The sequence below is a fragment of the Marmota monax genome, unplaced genomic scaffold, assembly GCF_021218885.2.
Source record: "Marmota monax isolate L192 unplaced genomic scaffold, Marmota_monax_Labrador192_F-V1.1 WCK01_AAM20220418_F8-fsc00170, whole genome shotgun sequence".
Taxonomy (NCBI): Eukaryota; Metazoa; Chordata; class Mammalia; order Rodentia; family Sciuridae; genus Marmota; species Marmota monax.
The window spans coordinates 178,587-199,749 of NW_026692395.1; the positions used below are offsets into that span (position 1 = coordinate 178,587).

The 21,163-nt window shown below is 37.5% G+C and overlaps 1 protein-coding gene across 1 annotated transcript in view; it reads right to left on the bottom strand.

Annotated features, from left to right (window-relative positions):
• The window catches only part of Maged1 (MAGE family member D1), a 115,049-nt gene extending 95,888 nt beyond the window's left edge, over positions 1–19,161 (bottom strand). Inside the window, exon 1 of the mRNA XM_046442447.2 lies at positions 19,110–19,161. The gene's annotated coding sequence lies outside the window, so the exon portion shown is untranslated. The remainder of the gene's footprint in view (positions 1–19,109) is intronic.
• Between the last annotated feature and the right edge of the window lie 2,002 nt (positions 19,162–21,163).

Below are 21,163 nucleotides of genomic sequence, written 5' to 3' on the forward strand. Positions count from 1 at the left end.
ACAGCAGTGAAAAAGCTGACTATAACACTTGCTCATTTGTAGAAATTTCTTCCTACAGAAAGCTCCAAATCAGCATTGTCACTGTAGGGGTCTCCTCTGATGGCATTGTTATTTATACAGGATTTAAGGATCAAGGGCTTATGTTGGGCTTGAATTACCCCTTTCTCTTGCCACAATGGTGCCATGGGTGTTCCTTCCCTATAATCCTGAGGAAAAGGATCTTTGCTACAGTAGAGACACAAATGGAAGCAGCAGCAGCAGCAAACAAGGTATTAAAGGGTCCTGGTGTGCCATCTGCTCTTAGGCATACAGACCTTAGCATGACATACAATGGTTGCCTTTTTTCTCCTTTTTCCTGTCTCTTTATACTTCCTAATAGCTGTACTTTCAAAAGTGACCACCTGAATGACTGCAGTGTCAAAGTCTAGTTGAGACATATAACCAATTGGTCAGAGGCTAAGCCTAGCAAAAGTCAGTGCTTTAACTGACACAAAAAGGTCTACATCAAGATATATGGGCCACTTTAAGGAGGGCCCCAACCCCATACTTCTATACCTAAATTCCAATTAAATTGTCTAAACTTCTGACTTAGCTAAATCTATAACAGAGGTTCTGTAGGAAGTAACACTACAGCACAGCACAAGTCAAAGTAAAAACTAGCCTGCAAGCTCATCCTGAATGCCTGCCATCAGGCAGCAGAACCAGTCAGCAGGTTAAAGCAATTAAAGAAAGACTCCCCTCTGGTGGTTATCAGAGTCACAGCACCACACTTACTGTGTCAATTGTTATTAACACTCTGTAAAGGAAGAAGGGACCATCTCCTACAAAATTCAGTCACAGTATTCAGACTGAAACCAGGAGGGTATGAAAAGGTTTACCACTTACACAAACAAGGCTTTTCAGGGACGAGTAAAGAAAGTATCCTAAGCAGATCAGAAAAAGGGAGGAAATGCGCCTGACTTGAGTTTTTACTCTGGTCAGAATGTAAGAGTTCTCTCATGCAGTAAGTCAAAGCTTGGCCAGGTGTGGTAGCACACACCTGTAATCCCAGGCTGAGGCAGGAGGATTGTGAGTTCAAAGCCAGCCTCAGCATAAGTGAGGTGCTAATCAACTCAGTTAGACCCTGTCTCTAAATAAAAATACAAAATAGGGCTGGGAATGTGGCTCAGTGGCCGAGTGCCCCTGAATTCAATCCCGGATAAAGACAAAGCTTGCAGGATTTGAATATATTGCCATGATTTTCTTGCTCACTGTCTTGCTCAGATGTGGGACAGAAGATCAAAAGGAAGAGGTGAAGCTCAAAAGAGGTCAGCAGTGAAATATTTTAAAAAATGTAATCACACTTTTCATCATAGGCACCCACTAGGATGGTTGTAATAAAAATAAATGGGAAATAACAAGTGTTGGCAAGGATGTAGAGGAATTGGAACCCTCATACATTCTTGGTTGTAATGTAAAATGATAGAACCACTTTGGCAAACAGTTTGGCAGTTCTTCAAAAAATTAAATACAGAGTTACCAGACAGCCCAATAACTCCACTCCTAAGTACACAATCCCCATAAATGAGAAGATATGACCACACAAAAATGTTTATTAAAAGTTCATAGCAGCAATAATTATAAAGGATAAAAGTGAATCTTTCCACCCATAATCTGATGAATGGATACACAAAAGGTGACATATTCATGCAATGGGAATGTCATCCAATCATAAATAGGAATGAAGCACTATTACATGCCAAAATATGCATAAACCTTGAAAATCTTACATTAAGTGGAAGAATCCGGGTACAAAAGTTCATATATTGTAGGAATCTATTTATATAAAGTATCTAAAATAGGCAAATTCACAAATACAGGAAGCATATAATGGTTGCCAATGGCTGGGAGAAGTGGGAATGGGGAGTGTCAGCTAATGGATATGTCATTTCTTTTCAGGGTAATGAAAATGTCCAGGAATTAGAGATAATGGCTGCAAAACTTTGTGCATATACTAAAAATCACTGAATTTTATGCCTTAAAATGTTTTTATGTGCATTATATCTAAATTAAAAGCAGAATTGTGGGGCCCGGGTTGTGGCTCAGCGGTAGAGCGCTTGCCTAGTGCATGCGAGGCCCTGGGTTCGATCCTCAGTACCACATAAAAATAAATAAATAGAATGAAGTTATTGTGTCCAACTACAACTAAAAAATAATTAAAAAAATAGAATTGCTAGCAGAAAATAAAATATGTGGCAGAAAAAAATTCCCAGAAAAACAAAAACTGGGAAAATTTGTTGCTACTAGGTAGACCTGCCTTGCAAGAAATATTAAAAAAAAGTTCTTGGGCTGGGGTTGTGGTTCAGCGGTAGAGTGCTCGCCTGGCACGTGTGAGGCCCTGAGTTCAATCTTCAGCACCACATAAAAATAAATAAAGATATTGTGTCCAACTACAACTAAAAAATAAATATTAAAAAAAGAAGTTCTTCAGGCTGAAAGGAGGTGATTCCATAGAATACACATACACACACACACACACCAAGAGCAATGGTAAAGGCAATTATGGAGGTAAATTTTTTTAAAGGATAATTATTTATTTCTTCTCTTCTTGTAACATATTTAAAAATCAATGGTATAAAACAATATCTATAGAATTGTTGGGCCTAAACATGTAGAAATGTAATACAACAACACAAAAGCACGATAAAAAGTAATGAGCTGTTAACCCATACAATAACATGAGTGTATATTCTAAGTTAATGAGACAGTCTGAAAATAATACATACTGCATGATTCCAATTGTATGGCACTTTTCAAAATCAACACAATAAAGTCAACAGCATTTGCCAAGAACTTAGAAGGCAGGAGATAGACTAAATGAAATGCAAAAATGTTTTTTTTCTTTAGGGAGGTGAAACTATCTGAATGACCCTATAGTGGTGTATGTTGCTATCCATTTGTCAAAACTCACAGACCTTTATAGTACAGAGTGAATCATAATATATGTAAAATTTTAAAAAGTCATTTGGGAGCTCAGGTAATCTCAGGATGGAATACAAACTGTAACCAAAAAAAAAAAAAATCACTGTATTACAACTGTATGTCAGAACTTCCTGAAGGGTGTAGAGGAGATGCCAAACAATGATGTAACTTTGGAAACAAGTAAAAACAGTGAGACTAAGACAGGCATACTGTCCTCTAATTGATAAAGTTGTTTTTCATTGAGGTATTGATTAAGAATTCTGAAACTACTTTATATGTACACTGGGATTGAACAAATAAGTAAATAGGGAGCTAGGTTTATCACTAGAATGGGAGGTTACAGACAAGCAAGAGAAGGCTATAATAAACCATGTTCATGGTACTGGGTTAGAACCAAACACATCAGTATGAATTCATGTTTAGCTTAAAGTACATAAAGATAGAACACATACACCGTTAGTAGTGTATGTATGCTGATAGCAAAGAGAACATCGAACACTCAGATCTTGATGTGAATAATATTCTCCAGTAAAAGAAATCAGGGCTTTTTACAGAAATAGTTGATTCTAGGACTGAAGCATGGAATATAAAATATGAGCCTGTAGCATCTTGTAGTTCATAAAGTAAAGGAGTACCAAAACAATGAAATAATGGGAATATTTCAAGAGACACAGTAGTGAATCTGAAACAGCTGGCATGGCCCAAACTGGAACAATCTGAACACCAAATTAAATAATGTAGTATTGGATTACAAGGCAAAGTATAAAATAAATGAGTCAACACTGATATAAATGACTGAGTAAACAAACAGGCAAATGGAGGACAGTAGTCAAATCTCCTATGGAGAATTTCAAACACCCCCTCCCCAAAAAGATGCATTACACCCATCCCATAAGTTTGGACTATACATAGTATCTTCCTTCCAAAAATATAGAATGGAAAGAGGAAAAAGTAAAACTCATGCCCTAGTCCAAACACAATAAAAATATCAGAAAAACTCAAACAGAAGAGCATTCTACAAACACTTGATCATTATACTTCAAAATTGTTAAGGAAAGTCTGACACCAGGAAAGTCTGAGACACTGTCATAATCAAGGAGAGGTGAAGGAAACATGATGACTCAATATAATGTGATAATACCAGAAGAAAAAACAAAGAAATTCTGAATAAAATATGGATTTTTGTTGATTATATATTAACACAGGTTCAATAGTTGTGACAAATATACCTTAGTAAAGTAAGAAAGACATCAACAACAGAAAAAACAGTGTGAGACATAAAGGAACTCTCTACTATCTTGGTAATTTTTCGTAAATTTAAAACTATTCTAAAATAAAGAATTATTTTAAAATTATATATGTGGCTCACATCAAAGTGTATTTCTTTTTTCTTAATGAGGGTGAAACTTATTGAGGATAAGAGAAAATACATTTGGGTCCAAAAAAAATCAGTCTCGTGTTAGTCATGTGTTTCAAAAGTTTTGCCAAAAACTTCACCAACCTCTTTTTACAATATCTGATATTCTTATAACTAAAAAGAACCAATAAAAAATAAAGGAAACTCAGAGTTTATTTCTAAAGAACCACACTACCCTAAGTAATCTCATTTGCCCCCATGGTTTCAATTATTTTTTCAACACCAATAAATTCCAATTTTTATCTCCACCTCAGATTTTAAGCCACGAAAAATATAACTAATTGACAACCAGCTACATCTGCCTGATTATTCTACAAACACACAAAAGTGAACATGAATTCCCTGTCCCATCTTCTCTTCTGCTATTGTCTCCAGTAAATAGCACCACATCTACTGAGTCATCAAAGCCAAAAACGAACATAGCAGCACCCTAAATTCCTCCCTTACCTCCATATTTAGCCATCTACTATATCTTACTAAATAAAATTAATATACATTTTGTCTATCTCTTTTTCTTTATCCCCAATGCCATGAAGTACAATTTTTTCCTATTCTAACCCATTTTCAAAGATGCAGTGCCTCTTTTTCAAACAAAGCCTTATCCAAAGGTTCATGAAGTAAATGAGATAAAACAGCAATTCTTTTGATGTACAAGCACAGAACCCTGACCACCCTGCCTCCAGTTCCTTATCTACAGTTTCTGAAATGGCTGGAGGAACAATTTAGAAAATCCCACTTCTTAACCTAACTCCAAAATTATCTTTACAATGTTACCCTTAACTTTTCAGAAATTCTAATTACTGATCTACAAAACAGTAATGGTATTACCTAACTTACAGGCTTGTGTGAGAACCACAGACAGTATTTTCAAAGGCAAGATTGGGGAGGTTGAGGGAGGGAAATCACAAGTTTGAGGCCAGCCTCAGCAATTTAGCAAGAGCTAACTCAGCAACCCTGTCTCAAAAATAAATAAATAAATAAAGTAAAAAGTAAATAAAAAGAGCTGGGTACCACTAGTGAAAGTCCACATCATGTACAACCACAAGAATGGGATCCTAATTAGAGTAAGTTACACTCCACATATGTATAATATATCAAAATATACTCTACTGTCATATATATCTAAAAAGAACAGATTAAAAAACAAATAAATAAACAGATTTTTTTTAAAAAGCTGGGGACGAAACCAAGTGGTAAAGCATCCCTAGGTTTAAACCTCAGTACAAAAAAAAAAGTAACACAGTGTTGAGCACAATCTGCAGAAACTGTTTCATACATATGAAATATGTTGCTTTGCTCAATGGGACTTTTCAATTCCAACTCATGGTAATCTTTCGAAAATGATATGCAGTTCATGATATTCTCCCATTTAAATCCTTCCTCATTAATTTTCAGCTTGTAGCATAAAAAAAGACCCTCCATGACCTTACACACTGACTACCTCTCTTACCATTCTTTATTAACTTAGACTATCTTTCAATACCTAGCATAGATGCTATCTCCATACAAAAACCTCCTTACCACCAGCACACTGCAGTTAGACAACATTTCTCCTCCTCCTTGCTTCCAAAATATCACCTTCATCATTCTTGGATAATTTCATGGCATACTGTGTAAAATGGAAGAGGCTGTTCTTCTTTGAGGGCTAAAGTGTTAAATATTAGAGCATAAATTTAATCATTTTTAAAACTCTTTCTTTGCCTTCTTTCCCTAGCTCTACAAGACCATGAACTGGTATCTCAGTTACCCATTAATTTTGGTACTTCCCTGGCTCAAGGCCAGATGGTATACCCCAATCTGCAACTCTCCGTGGTCTAAATGACCACTTGCTCTCTGTTCCCACTCAGAGGATTCTTATTCATTGCCAGGTGAACAGTTAGCTTTATGTCAAAATTCAGTTCTTAACAAGGTCTCTTTCAGAAAGTTTTCTCGAGTCCCCAGGACAAGTTAGAAGACATTCCTCCATATTTCTATTGCTCGCAACACACCCTGATCTCTCCTCCATAGTACTTCCTACTGTGGTGAGCCGCTTCTGCCGTTTCTGCAGATTATGGTCGCCATTACAAGATGACGCTGGCTCCGCTGTGGTCTGTGACAAACAACTCCTTATCTGGGAGAGTTGGCACAGGATTTTTCACCACCCTGTGAGAAAGCTCCACGCGGCAGCTTTGCATTGGGGCTTGGGATGCTTTATTAAGGCTGGGAGGGGCATCAAAGAGAGAGAAGAAGAAATATCAAGGGCCTGAATAAACTGTTGAAAGAAGATTCCCGAGTTGCGTCTTCCTTGCGGGCAAGGGGTCGCGACATCCTACTGCAATATCTGTATCTATTTCACCCATCAGACTCACTGGAAAATAAATTTAATACAACTCTACATCCTTATCAGAGTCTAGATAAGTACATTTTTACTTAAATGATTAATTAATGGTAATGGTTCTTTCTTAAGGCTTCCAATCAATATCTACTTTTCACTAGTTTTCTACCATTCTGACATTCTCAGACCACATACATGTTCCCTGCTCATCTTCTCTAACTTGTTCCTTTGTAAACTCTAGAAAAATACTTTTCTGATATCAAGAAGACAAAAAGAGGAAATGAAAAGTAGCAAGCTATATTGTTTTCCACCACTATAAGAAAATACTAGGGGCTGCATACTTTATAAATAAAAAGTCGATTTAGCTCATAGTTTTGGAGGCTCAAAGTCCAAAATCAAGTATCTCCATTGACTCAGGCTCTGATGAGGACCCACATTATAGAAGACAGCATCATGGTAGGAGCATTTGAAAGAGGAAGAGATCATATGGCAAGCCAGGAAGCCAGGGAGGATTATTAAAAAAAGCATTCTTGCTCTTTTATAATTCACTCTCATAGTAACTAACTAAGGTCCCATGAGAACTCCGTTAATCCCTTCTGAGGGCAGCACCCCCAATGACCTAACCACTTTCCACTAGCCTCAACTATTAAAGGTTCACCACCGCACCTGGTGAACACCTGTACTCCCAGTGGCTGGGGAGGTTGAGGCAGGAAAATTGCAAGTTCAAAGCCAGCCTCAGCAAAAGGAAGGCACTAAGCAATTCAGTGAGTCCCTGCCTCTAAATAAAATGCAAAATAGGGCTGGGGATGTGGCTCAGTGGTCAAGTGCCCCTGAATTTAATCCCCAGTACCTTCCCCCAAAGAAGGTTCACCACCCCCCACCTTTTCCCTACTGAGGATCAAACCTCCAACACACAAACCCTTGGGGGACAAACCATGGGACAAGTCATTTTATTCCCCTTTACTTTACAATTTCACTGCTCTCATTCCCACCTGGAAACTTTTCTTTGTGACTTCTAGAATCCTCGTTCTTGAAAAACAAGCCTGCCTATATCCTTCACTAACTTATAGAATATGCATTTCACCTCCTGGTCACAAGTAAAATGTGGTTCTCTTCCAAGCCTACTGATTCTCCCACAACCCTGGTCCCCAAATTCCCAACTAGTAAACCAACAGTACACTATGTCACAAACCTGTCTGTAGCACTCTATTCAAGCATTATCTGTCAGATAGACACCCTCAATTGGTTCCACATGTGACACAGCACACATTACAACATAACTTAAGACATAACAGAGTTACTGCAAATGTCCAATTGGTAATAAAGATGACTGTTTTCTGGAATAGCTTTGTCTTTTGAGTATGCAAGGAGCTGTGGTCAGGGTATAATGCAGGTTGATACAAACAGGATGAAAAGAATAAGTGAAGAACCACAATAAATATGGCACTGTTTTCAAGGTTGTATCTTGAAAATTCAGACTCAATATTAACAGAGAAAGGAAAAATAATAAAAGTAAGGAAGCAGTGAGATAAAGCATAAAATAAGCACCAACCAATTGTAAGTATGTTTTTTTTTTTCCAGAGGTGGGGGAGGTTACCAGGGATTGAACTCAGGGGCACTCAACCACTGAGCCCCATCCCCAGCGCTATTTTGTATTTTTAGAGACAGGGTCTCACTGAGTTGCTTAGTGCCTCACTTTTGCTGAGGCTGGCTTTGAACTCAAGATCGTCCTGCCTCAGCCTCTTACAGGCCTGCACTACCATGCCCGGCTTAAGTATGTTTTAATATTATTAAAATAACTGAGCCAGGTGTAGTGGTACATGCCTATAATCCCAGCAGCTCAGGAGGCTTAGGTAGAAGGATCAAGTGTTTGAGGACAACCTCCACAACATAGAGAGGCCCTAAGAAACTTAGACTCTGTCTCAAAATTTAAAAATAAATTAATAAAGTGCTGGGGATGTAGTTTGGAGATTAAATACCCCTGGGTTCAAGCCCCAGAACAAAAAGACAAAGGCCGAATGTTTTTTTCTGATAAATGAATGTTGATCCATAATGGGAGGTGAGCATGGGGGAGGAATGGAGGAATTTTGGATTGGGCAAAGGGGAGGGAGAGGAAGAGAAGGGGCATGGAGTAGAACATCATTACCCTAGGGACATGTATGATGACAGGAATGGAGTGACTCTAGTTCGTGTACAACCAAAATGCATTCTGCTATCATGTATAACAATTTACAATAAATAAAGTAAGTAAGTAACTGAAAGATATAGTCAGGTCCAAAAAATACATTGAATACTAATCTTAATTTTAGATTTACTATTTCACTACTTGTTTGAAAATAAAAATCAGTAATTCATATATAAAATATTTCGCATCTTCATATCTATCGTAAATTATTTTGTTAACTTTCTGAAAATTGAAAAACTCATACAAATATGTTCCAGTTATAAGCCTGCATATATGCCTTCCTTGGCTATTTTTTTAAAATATTTATTTTTTAGTTGTAAGTGGACACAATACCTTTATTTTATTTTTAGGTGGTGCTGAGGATGGAACCCAGTGCCCTCACACATGCTAGGCAAGCGCTCTACCTCTGTGCCTCAATCCCAGCTCCGCCTTCCTTGACTATATCAAGAGATTTCCTACTCTTTTCTCTGATTGGAACACCCTTCAGAGTTCCTCCACTTTCATACCTCCTCCACTTATCCAATATCAAACATTATCTCCCCTTTCCAAAGCATTTTTGGATGCCTCTCTGTGCTCTGATTGCCTGCCACTTCATTTGCCTCTGCCCAATATAATACCATTCACTCTTTAGATACTGTCTATTTATGCACATCCACTCTATAATGAGTCTTCTTCAAATGCAGGATACCAGTTACATCCCTTTTACCCAGCATATACATGGTAGTAAGTGTTGTATAAATTTTTGCTGAATAAATGGCTGTGTTTACCTAACTTTCAGTGGAACAATAGAAGAGCCCTTCAAATGCATTTGAAATAGCAGAGGAAAGGGCACAACCAAAAGCCAGGTAACATGATTAAAAAACAATAATAGGGGCTGGGGATGTGGCTCAAGCAGTAGCGCACTAGCCTGGCATGCGCGGGGCTGGGCACTGGGTTCGATCCTCAGCACCACATAAAAATAAAATAAAGATGTTGTGTCCACTGAAAACTAAAAAAAATAAATATTAAAAAATTCTCTCTCTCTCTCTCTCTCTATCTTTAAAAAAATAATAATCCTCTGAGTACTTGCATCTTAGTTTCTAAATGACAATGTCTACTGTAAAAACACATGGTTCCTTGCAAAATGGCTGACTCTAGGGTTGGGGTGAGGAATGCACATGATGAGTCTAAAATATCTTTTTTAAATTTTTTTTAGTTGTTGATAGACATTTACTTTATTTATTCATTTTTATGTGGTGCTGAGGATCGAACCCAGTGCCTCACACATGCTAGGCAAGTGCTTTACCACTGAGCTACAACCCCAGCCAAAGTCTAAAATATCTTATTTCAGAAAGCAAGGAAGCCAACAAGGACAAATGAGACTATGTGAAAAGGACACAGGAGCCAAACAAAAGAGTTGCTAATTTATCATAACCACAATGGATTCATACACTTAAAATGCATAAAACTCCATGTATTCCTAATTATGATAAAGAAATTGATAAGCCTAACACACTGGCACATGCCTGTAACACCAGCTACTCAGTAGGCTGAGGCAGGAGGATTGCAAATTCGAGGCCATCCTGGGTAATTTAGTGAGACTGTCTCAAAATAAAAAATAAAAAGAACTGTGGATCCAGGGATATAGCTCAGTGGTAGAGCACCCCCAAGTGGCTCAATCTCCAGTACAGCAGAAAAGAAGAAAGAAGAGAAAGAAAACTATAGAAGAACAAAGAAACCAACTCATCACTCCAAAAACATAAAAAGTAACAGCATTTATCCTAACTCTCTTTTATGAAATATATTTCAGCATACAAAACAACTGTGAAAGCTGGATATGGTGGCACACACCTGTAATCCCAGAGACTTGGGAGGCTGAGGCAGGAGGATTGCAAGTTTAAAAAAAAAATTGTTAGTTGTTGATGGACCTTTTTTATTTATTTATATGTTGTGCTAAAGATTGAACTCAGTGCCTCATGCATGTTAAGCAAGCACTCCACCACTGAGCCACAACCCCAGCCCAAAGGATTGAAATTTTGAGGCCCTATGCAACTTCATAAGACCCTGTCCCCCAAAAAAATAGATAAACAGGGCTGGGGATGTGGCTCAATAGTTAAGCATCCCTGAGTTCAATCTCTGGTACCAAAAAAACAAACAAAAGAAAAACCAAAGTGAAAACACCCCATGAAGGAAAGATTTTCTTTATAAAATAATTCTAGTTAATAATGAACAAATATTCAAAGAATTAGACATGATTAATTTTCAGCCACTACTGACACAATTGATTTATGCCAATTATCAATGTCTGCTAAAAATCTTTTGGAGAGCCGGGCATACATCTGTAATCCCAGTGGCTCAAGAGGCTGAGGCAGGAGGATCGCAAGTTCAAAGCCAGCCTCAGCAATTTAGTGAGGTGCTAAGCAACTCAGTGAGACCCTGTTTCTAAATAAAATACAAAATAGGGCTGGGGATGTAGTTCAGTGGTTGAGAGCCCCTCAGTTCAATCCTCGGTACACACACACACACACACACACACAAACTATTGGAGAAAGAGGGGTTGGAAAAGCTACAAGAGGGATAAAGCTGATAATATCTGAAATAACAAATCAATTCTAGCATCAGTTAAAATGCAACAGCAAATTCACCACACTGCCTGAAAAGATTTCTCTTAAACAATACTAAAACTGAATCTAATCAAGCCTCTAGCTCTAAATGCTAAAGAACAGGAAATGTAGGGATGAGAAGGAAAAGCTACTTTGAGAAAGCAATCACTTATATTCAGAATATGAGATAATCTGTAATAATAACGACTTAGTTTCTTCAAATAATCAATGGTCTTTTTAAAAGGGGAGCTATGAAGGGGCCTTATAGGAAAACAAACTTGAGAGAAAAAAAAAATATCCAGTGTTTGGATACTGACCTAACAAAGCTACCGTAAAAAGACATCTTTAAGAGGGCTGGGGTTGTGTCTCAGAGGTAGAGTACATGCCCAGAATGCGTGATGCACTGGGTTCAATCCTCAGCACCACATAAAAATAAAATAAAGATATTGTGTCCACCTATAACCAAAAAATAAATATTAAAAAAAGACATCTTTAAGGGGCTAGGGATATAGCTCAGTTGGTATAGTGCTTTCTTCTGCAAGCACAAGGCCCTGAGCTCAATCCCCAGCACCACACAAAAAAAGACATCTTTAGTCAGAAATCTGAATATAGACTTAGTATTAGATGGTATAAGGAATTACTGTTAATTTTATTAAGTATTATCATAGTCTGGTGTTTACTTAATGTACCTGAATAAAGAACACATAGTGAGTTATTTACCCTTGTAATGATATGACATCTGGGATGTGGGGGAGTAAGGAGACTAGAGAAAACAAAATTGGCAAAATGGTATTAATTATTGAAGCTGGAGAAATGAATATGTGCATGTTTATTTTACTACTTCCTAGCTTGAATATATTTGAAAGCTTATATAATCAAAGAAAAAAGACAGGGCTGGGGGAGTAGCTCAGCAGTACAGCACTTAGAATGTGCAAGGCTCCAGGCTGAATCCCCAGCATGGAAGGGAAGGAAAGGAAAAGAAAGAGGGAGGAAGAATAGGGTAGAGGGGCTGGGGTTGTGGCTCAGTGGTAGAGTGCTCACCTACCATGCATGAGGCACTGGGTCGGATCCTTAGCACCACATAAAAATAAATTACAGATATAGTACCCACCTAAAACTAAAAAATAAATATTAAAAAAAGAATAGGGGAGAGACACAGCGGCCAATGTGAATGGGATTCTACTAACAAATGATTGCACTGTTTGAGCAGAGGAAACAATGATTTCAATTTAATAAGTAAATTTTCCCATATTCAAAAAACTAGAGAAAGCAGCACCAATAAAATCTCAAAAAAAACCCACAATATATTTATCTAGCCATAACAGCTACTGGAGAAAAAGAAATCTGAACAACAGATGTTAGGGGATGACTGTTAATTTTCCTTGGTGAGACAATGGTAATTATTTACAAAATGTTCCTAAACATTAGGAGATGAATGCTGGAATATTTAGGGGTAAAGTGTCATGATGTAGGCTCCCCAAATTGATCTATTAAGCGGTGCCTTAAATCAAAACATCAGGAAAAATTTTTTGTGGAAACAAACAAGCTGATTCTAAAATATATATATGGAAATTCAAAAGACCAAGAATAACCAAGGCAATTGTTTTTTGTTTGTTTGTTTGTTAGTTACAGGGAATTGAACTCAGGGGCACTCAACCACCAAGCCACATCCCCAGCCCTATTTTGTATTTTATTTATAGACAGAGTCTCACTGAGTTGCTTAGCACCTCACTGTTGATGAGGCTGGCTTTGAACCTGCGATCCTCCTGTCTTAGCCTCCTGAGCCGCTGGGATTAGAGGCGTATGCCGACAACCAAGACATTATTGAAGTATGGGACTTATATGACTACACATAAGATATATTGTAAAGTTACATTAATTAAGGCAATGGTATTCATACAAGAATAGACAAACCAAAATGAACAGAACCTAGAACCAAACCCATGTATATAACTCAATAATCTGATCTATGAAAAAGATAACACTACATAAGGGAAAGAATGATCTTTTCAATAAGTGTTTAGGAGTTGACTTCATGTCCATTTCAACAATCAAACTGGGCCTTTACTCATAACCATACAGATAACATACAAAAATCAGTCACAGATGGATTGTAAATATACATATGAGAGATTAAACAATAACATAATATAGAAAAATATCTTAATGAACTTGGGAAAGGCAAATATTTCTTAACCAGGACAAAGAAGCACCAACCATTAAGAGAAAAAAATAATAAATATAATGAACTGAACATTAAATTTGATATATTATGTTAATTAAAACATTATTGAAGCTGAAAATGCAGGCCATTGAGATTTTCAGCACATATATTCCACACAATATTCACATTTTGAATATAATACAACACAAACCAATACAAAAGATATTCCCAAAGAAGTAATCAAGACTTGAACAGGAACCTCATAAAAATACCCAAATGACTAACAAACCTAAACGGAAGGTGCACATCCATAACCAGAAAAATGTAAAGGAGAACCACAGTGAGATAACAATTGTAACCACTAAATTGGCAACTTTTTTCATTAAAAAGACAATGACAACTGATGGAAATATTCTAGAGCAACTTGAACTCTTAAAAATTTCTTTTAGGAGTATTATATTTTCATGCAATCACTTTAGAAAACTGGACGACAGTATCTACTAAACCCATGCATATACATAACCTGTTTCCGCAATTCTACTTTGAGATATATACCAAACTGAAACGTGACGACAAATCACCACAGACAAGTATTAGAATCTTCACAAGTACAATTTGTAAGCTAAAAAATGGAAATAATCACAATATCCATCTATAATGAAAGTGTTAACTATCTTGTGGTATATTCTTTAATATGATCCCATATAGCAATGAAAATAAAGGAATTATTACTACACCAAATAACATGAAATAACAAAAAAAATATTTTAAAATTTTTTTGGTACTGAGGATTGAACCCAGGATCCTGCACACTCTAGGCAAATACCACTGAGTCACATTCATAGCCCTGCCTTTCTTTAAAATGTTTGAAAGCCTTGTACAGTGGCACACATCTGTAATCCCAGTGGCTCACGAGGCTAAGGCAGGAGGACTGTGAGTTTAAAGCCAGCCTCAGCAAAAGCAAGGCACTAAGCAACTCAGTAAAACCCTGTCTCTAAATAAAATATAAAATAGGGCTGGGGATGTGGCTCAGTGGTTGAATGCCCATGACTTCAATCCCCAGTACAAAAAAAAAATGTTTATTTTGAGACAGGGTCTCAATAAGTTGCTGAGGGTGGCCTCAAACATGTGTGATTCTTCTGCCTCAGCCTCCCAAGTAGTAGCTAGGATATATAGCCCACATCACTATGCCTGCCTCAACAAGAAAATCTTAAGCCCCAAAGAATCTAAACACACACACAAAAATGTACTAACTGTTTATAAAGTTCCAAAGAAAGCCAAATCATTATACAGTGATAGAAGTCAGAATTGGGATTAATTTGGTGTTAAATTGTGACAGGTAGCGGATATAGGCAAGGTCTTTCAGAAACTGATCATGTTCTATTTCATGATCTCAATGCTTAATTATACAGGTGTGTTCGCTTTGTGAAAATGCCTTGAGCTGTACACTTACAATAAATGTTCTTTTTTGCATGTATTTATGTTTACTTAAAAATAATACCAGAAAGTCCCAAATAGTTCAGGCAAAATGGATTTTTAAAAATAAATGAGTGAAAAGAGAGAGTGAACACATATGAGCTAACATGGCAAAGGTTAACAATTGTTAAATCTAAATTCAGAATATAAAAGTATTCCCAGGCACAGTGGCACAGGCCTGTAATCCCAGCAACTCAGGAGGCTAAGGCAGGAGGCTCAAGATTTCAATGCCATCCTCAGCAACTCAGCAAGGCCCTAAGCAACTTAGTGAGACCCTATATGTAAATAAAAAATAAAAAGGCTGGGGATGTTGCTCAGTAGTTAAGTGCCCTTGGGTTCATTCCCATACCAAAAAAGAAAAAAATATATATATTAAAGTACCCATTGCACTCTTCTTTTTACTTCTGATGTTTTAAATTTGTATTGAAAAATGTTCAGGTAAAAAGACTAATCATGCCTCTCAGCTCTTAATATTTATAACTAGGGAATTATACAAGAACCTGATATAATCTGACTTAGGAAAGAAAACTAATAAAAAATGAAACTTCCATACCCAGATTATGTCCTATAAAATAAAACATTCTGCATATTTTCTATTTCTCATTAATAAACATAGAGAAAGAAAAAACCAAACCAGGACTGCCTTGACACACTTGCCTCCATGAACTGCTTCACAGTTTAGTAAAAACTATAAACCTTTGAATCCTGGTTTTACCATCAGTAAAATGGCAATAATACTAACCTCAGAGGGTGGTTGTGAATATTAGAGGAGAAACTGCATCTTATTTTACCTTACTAAATATTTATGAGCAAAATATTATGAATACAGTGATCAGAGCAGTGAGAGAGATAAGTAAATATGCTGTAGAATAGCACACAATGCACCAGCAACAAACAATGAAATAGGCATGGAGATACAGATATGACTTCCTACAGGGGCTGGAAACGGACAATTCGCCTAAATGATAGCAAGAAGCTAGCCAGGAGTATAGAATATGGGGAATTTATGTGCATAAATCAGGTTATTTGAATATGCTCTTTCAGATTCATGCTACGCAAAATAGTGACCACTGAGAGACAAAGGGGCTTGAGGAGGGGATGTAGGAAGCCGAATAAACAACAAATGCAGACATAAATATCATGACATAGATATATCGGGTTTTCCCACTAATATCTGCATAGTTTGTGCCCTCACTTTCTTAAGCTCTCCACTCAAATGTCACATTACCAGTGAGGCCTTTCTGACCATCCTGTCTAATATAATATAGCCCTTTTCCATCACAGTCTATTATTATATTTATTATATATACGTTCATTTACTGGCCATCTCCTAACTACCATCTAAAAGACTTGTTTTTTTGTTGTTGTTATTTTTTTTTGTGGGGAGGTACCAGGGATTGAACTCAGGGGCACTCAACCACTGAGCCACATCCCCAGCCCAATTTTTGTATTTTGTTAGAGACAGGGTCTCAATGAATCACTAGCGCCACACAGTTGCTGGGGCTGGCTTTGAACTCCTGATCCTCCTGTGTCAGCCTCCTGAGCTGTGGGATTATAGGCATGCACCACCATGCCCGGCAAAAAGAAGACTTATTTTGTTGTTGTTGTTCTTTGTTTTGTTTTACAAATCGTGATTTCCAATCGTGATCCTCCTACCTCAGCCCCCAGAGTTGCTGGGATTACAGGCGTGGTCCACTGTGTCTGGGAATACTTTTATATTCTGAACTTTCTCTACTTCCTTTCCTAACTCAGTGAAATTCTGTCCCCAAAATAAAAAAGACAGGTGATGGGGGGCCGGGGTTATAGCTCTTTTTCTGGGTTGTTGTGGGCTCTTGTTGTGGTTGTAGGGTAGAGCACTTGCCTAGCATGCGTGAGGCACTGGGTTCGATCCCCAACACCACATAAAAATAAACAAACAAATAAAATAAAGGTTAAAAAAAGGACGGGTGATGTAACTTAGTTGTAAAGAACCCCTGTGCTTGAAACATGGCTGGGCACATAGAAGTTATTCAATATTGTTAAATGAATTGAATGAATGAATGGACTGATGGATGCACAGTGGGTTGAAACCAGTATGATATACTTAAATGCTGTGCAATAATGATTTGAACAGAGAATAAAGACACATCAACAATACCTTTTGAAAAATTTCTAAGTGCTTTGGTGTCATGAAATCTCTTGCCTCGGTGTTCATTCTGGAAGAACTGAAAATTATACCTAGCCTATAAAAGAAAATTACCCCTTATTTTGGCAAGCATAATATGCTAGTTACAGGAGGAAGAGATAATATAAAATTGCTTTTTCAAGGAGAACTTTGGTTAAATGTCTCTTTAGAGCCTGAAATATCCTGTTCCTCACTATAATTTTAATGATTATCTGGTAAAGAAAAGAAGTAATGCTGGGTGCATACCTATAATCCCAGTAACTTGGGAAACTGAGGCAGGAGAATGGCAAGTTTGAACCCAGCCTCAGCCATCCAGCAAGACCCTCAGCAACTCAGTGAAATCCTATCTCAAAAATAAAAATAAAATAAAAATAAAAAGGACAGGTGATGGGGGGCCAGAGTTGTGGCTCGGTGGTAGAGCACTTGCTTAGCATGTGTGAGGCACTGGGTTTGATCCCCAGCACCACATAAACAAATAAAATAAAATAAGGGTTAGAAAAAAGGACAGGTGATGTAACTTAGTGGTAAAGAACCCCTGGATGGGGCTGGGATTGTGGCTCAGTAGTAGAGTGCAAGGCCCTGGGTTTGATCCTCAGCCCCACATAAAGATAAATAAAATAAAGGTATTGTGTGCAACTACAATTGAAAAATAAATATTTTTTAAAAAAGGAATCCCTGGGCTCAATCCCCAGAACCAAAAAAAAAAAATTAAAATTAAAATAAAATAAATTGTGATTACTAGTGATTTCTAACTAATGTTCTCACAAGATATACTTCACATGATAACTTATGGAGTAGAACAATAATTCCACATTGCAACATATGAAAAAATACAACATCCACATTACAACAAATAGATTATATAGTACTTGAAAAGCTCTTAAAGAAACACCTTTGTTTGAAAAATAAACTGGCTTGCTGTTCAATATTACCAGTGCCCAGAAAAGGATTTGCATAACAAGCTTGCACTTGTATGAAGTAACATATTTTTAACTGATGTCATTCCTGCCAACCATTCTCCACTGAGAGGCTTTCTAAGGGTTGGAAAGCTTTCACCCCCTGAAGGTGACCCCAGATTATAGGCAAAATCCACTATTTGCCTCCATAAGACTTAAAGATTCTATGCCAACATAAAAAAAATGCCATGAGTAGGGGACTGAAACCAGTGCAACTAAACGATGTACAATATTGTTTAGAGTAGTAATAATAATAAAATGATAATAAAAAGACATAATTGGGACATGGCCCTATGCCTCTTATGTGTCTAAGATTTCTGCTTCTTTGCTTATTTTTAAAAAGGACCAAAAATAGCGTTGACCTTCAAGTCACACCTCCTTTGGGGGGGAAAACGTATAATTCACTGGCCTCTGCGGGAGGGAGCAGGAAAGAGTAAAAGCCGGGAAAGGATGTAAAATATAAGGAGATGGAAGGGGAAAGAAGGAAGAATAAGCGGGGAAATGGGGCTTGCAAAAAGTCGGAGGCTAAAAGGGTGAGGGGTGAAAGGTGGGAGTGATTGGAAAAAGTGCTATGGCAAAGGGAATAGTCCAGGTTCAAAAAGATCGGAGTCGATCTGGGAAAAAGAGGAGAGGTGAGGCTTGATCAGGGGTCAGGAGGATAAAAGGACCGCAAGAGTCAGGAGAGGGAGTGGCTGCGTGCCTCGCACCTCCAGAGGAGGAGAGACTATGCGGCTATTAGAACCACAGTGGTCAGAAGCATCCTGCGGACAAAGTACTTTGGGGATGAATTCTCATTCTTTCCATCCCATGTTAAGAGAAGAAGGAACGCTTCCCGGGAGTGTACGGAATACATCTATGAGGAATTAACCAGTCTCCTTTTTGACACTCACCTTGACCAAGAAGGCAGCGACGATGGCGTGACCGGAAATGCTATCCTCTTTTGTTAGGCGGAAGCTTTAGTATTTGCAGTTCACACCCCCTCTTTCACTCCTGGCAACTTCCTGTGCCTCTCTAGCAAGCTCTGGGATGCTTTATTTCATTGGCTCCCTCACCACATGGAAACCTGGATAGTGATGGAAACTGGCTAGGAGAGGGAATTCATTAGTAATTTAAAAAATCCTAGCTCTAGTCATCCCAGGAACTGCAGTTTCTCTGCCAAACCTAATATGTATACTCTGTCACCTCATCTGCACTCCCCTTAGAAACAGCTCCCACCTCCTAGTCCCTTCATTCAGGCACCTAGATATATATTCACCATACTGCTCTACTGTTTTTCCAGCATACATTTCAGGGTAAAAAAAAAAAAAGTTCATTTTTATTAATGGCATACCTTGACTTCAAGCTTTTAAAAAAATTAAGCTGAATCATGTTTGTCTTGGAAATTTTTCCAGAGAACTAGATACCATATTCATATTCAAATCGCTAAATAAATCAAGTGGGCTTATTTAGAAAACACTCCTGTATGTGTATATATATATATATATATATATATATATATATGTATTACTCCCCAAGAAAAGAAAGAAAATAACAACTGAAAAAAATGCTTCCATAATAAGCATAATCCTTACTCTGAAGAATTTCAGAAAAACTCAATAATGAGTTAATTACTGCCACTAGAAAGCACTTTGGGGCCCAAAATCTATACTGGAGTTCTCTTTTCGTTATTTTCAGTCAGTCCACAAACACATATTGAACACCTAGCATGTCTCAAACAATATACTACACCCAGAAGCACTGCACTAGGAGCCCATGGCCTAGGGGACTAAAGGTGACATTTAAACATATAAAGCCTAGCATAGCCTGGCATGTAATCCCAGCAGCTCAGGAGGCTGAGACAGGAGAATTGCAAGTTCAAAGCCAGCCTCAGCAATTTAGCAAGGCCCTAAGCAACTTAGGGAGACCCTGTCTCTGAATAAAATGTATTTTAAAAAAGGGATGGGGATGTGGCTCGTGGTTAAGCACACCTGAGTTCAGTCTTTGGTAACACACACACACAAAATGCCTAGCATAAAAAAGGTGTTCATCAATGTTTGTTGAATGAATAAATGACCAAAATGTAGTCAGGACAATGATAAGGACTAGAATTGGGTACTTATTTTTGCTGGTGTTTTTATTAATATTTTTGTTTTTACTAATATTTTATTAATATTTGTGCTGGCATTGTTATTAATAATGTGACTGACATTTTTTTCATTCCATCAACATATTTTGAACACCCTCTCAATTCAAGGTTGTGTTCCTGTTGCTGCCCATACAAAGAAGTAAGGATACAAAACAAGATTTTAAGGCCCTCTACTCAGTGGGGTCAGGGAACAAATACATAAACAACTAGTGGAATTATAATGCAATAATAATTAGTGCCAGATGCAGTGGCACACACCCGCAATACTTGTGATTCCAGAGGCTGAAGCAATAAGATTGCAACTTCAAGGCCATCCTGGGCAACTTACTGAGAACCTATGTCAAAATAAAAATAAAAGGGCTTGTAGTGTAGCTCAGTGTCAGAGTGTCTTGGGTCCAGTCCCCAGTACTGCAAAATAACAACAACAATAATAATTAGTATAAAGGAGACAATATAGGAACTATGGCTATCTCCTTGACTGACTGATGAATTCTACGAACCTAAAGAGATCTTATCTTCTACAGTCTTCTATAAAAACTTGTTTAATGTTGAATAAATGATTGAAGGGAGAGATGAAAGGGAAGAATGACAGTGAACATGAAGTGTAATGTGAAAGGAGCAGCTATGAGAGATGAAGCTGGAGATTTAAAAAGCTAAAAATGGAAGGACTTTGTGTGTAACATCTGTCCTCATAGGAGTTGTATTCTTGTGAAAGATAACAAATATATCTAAGAAGAAACATGCTAAAAGGTGACAAAGGCTATGAAGAAACAAAGCAGGTAATTAGGATAGCAATATTTGTGATGTTGTGGGAAATGG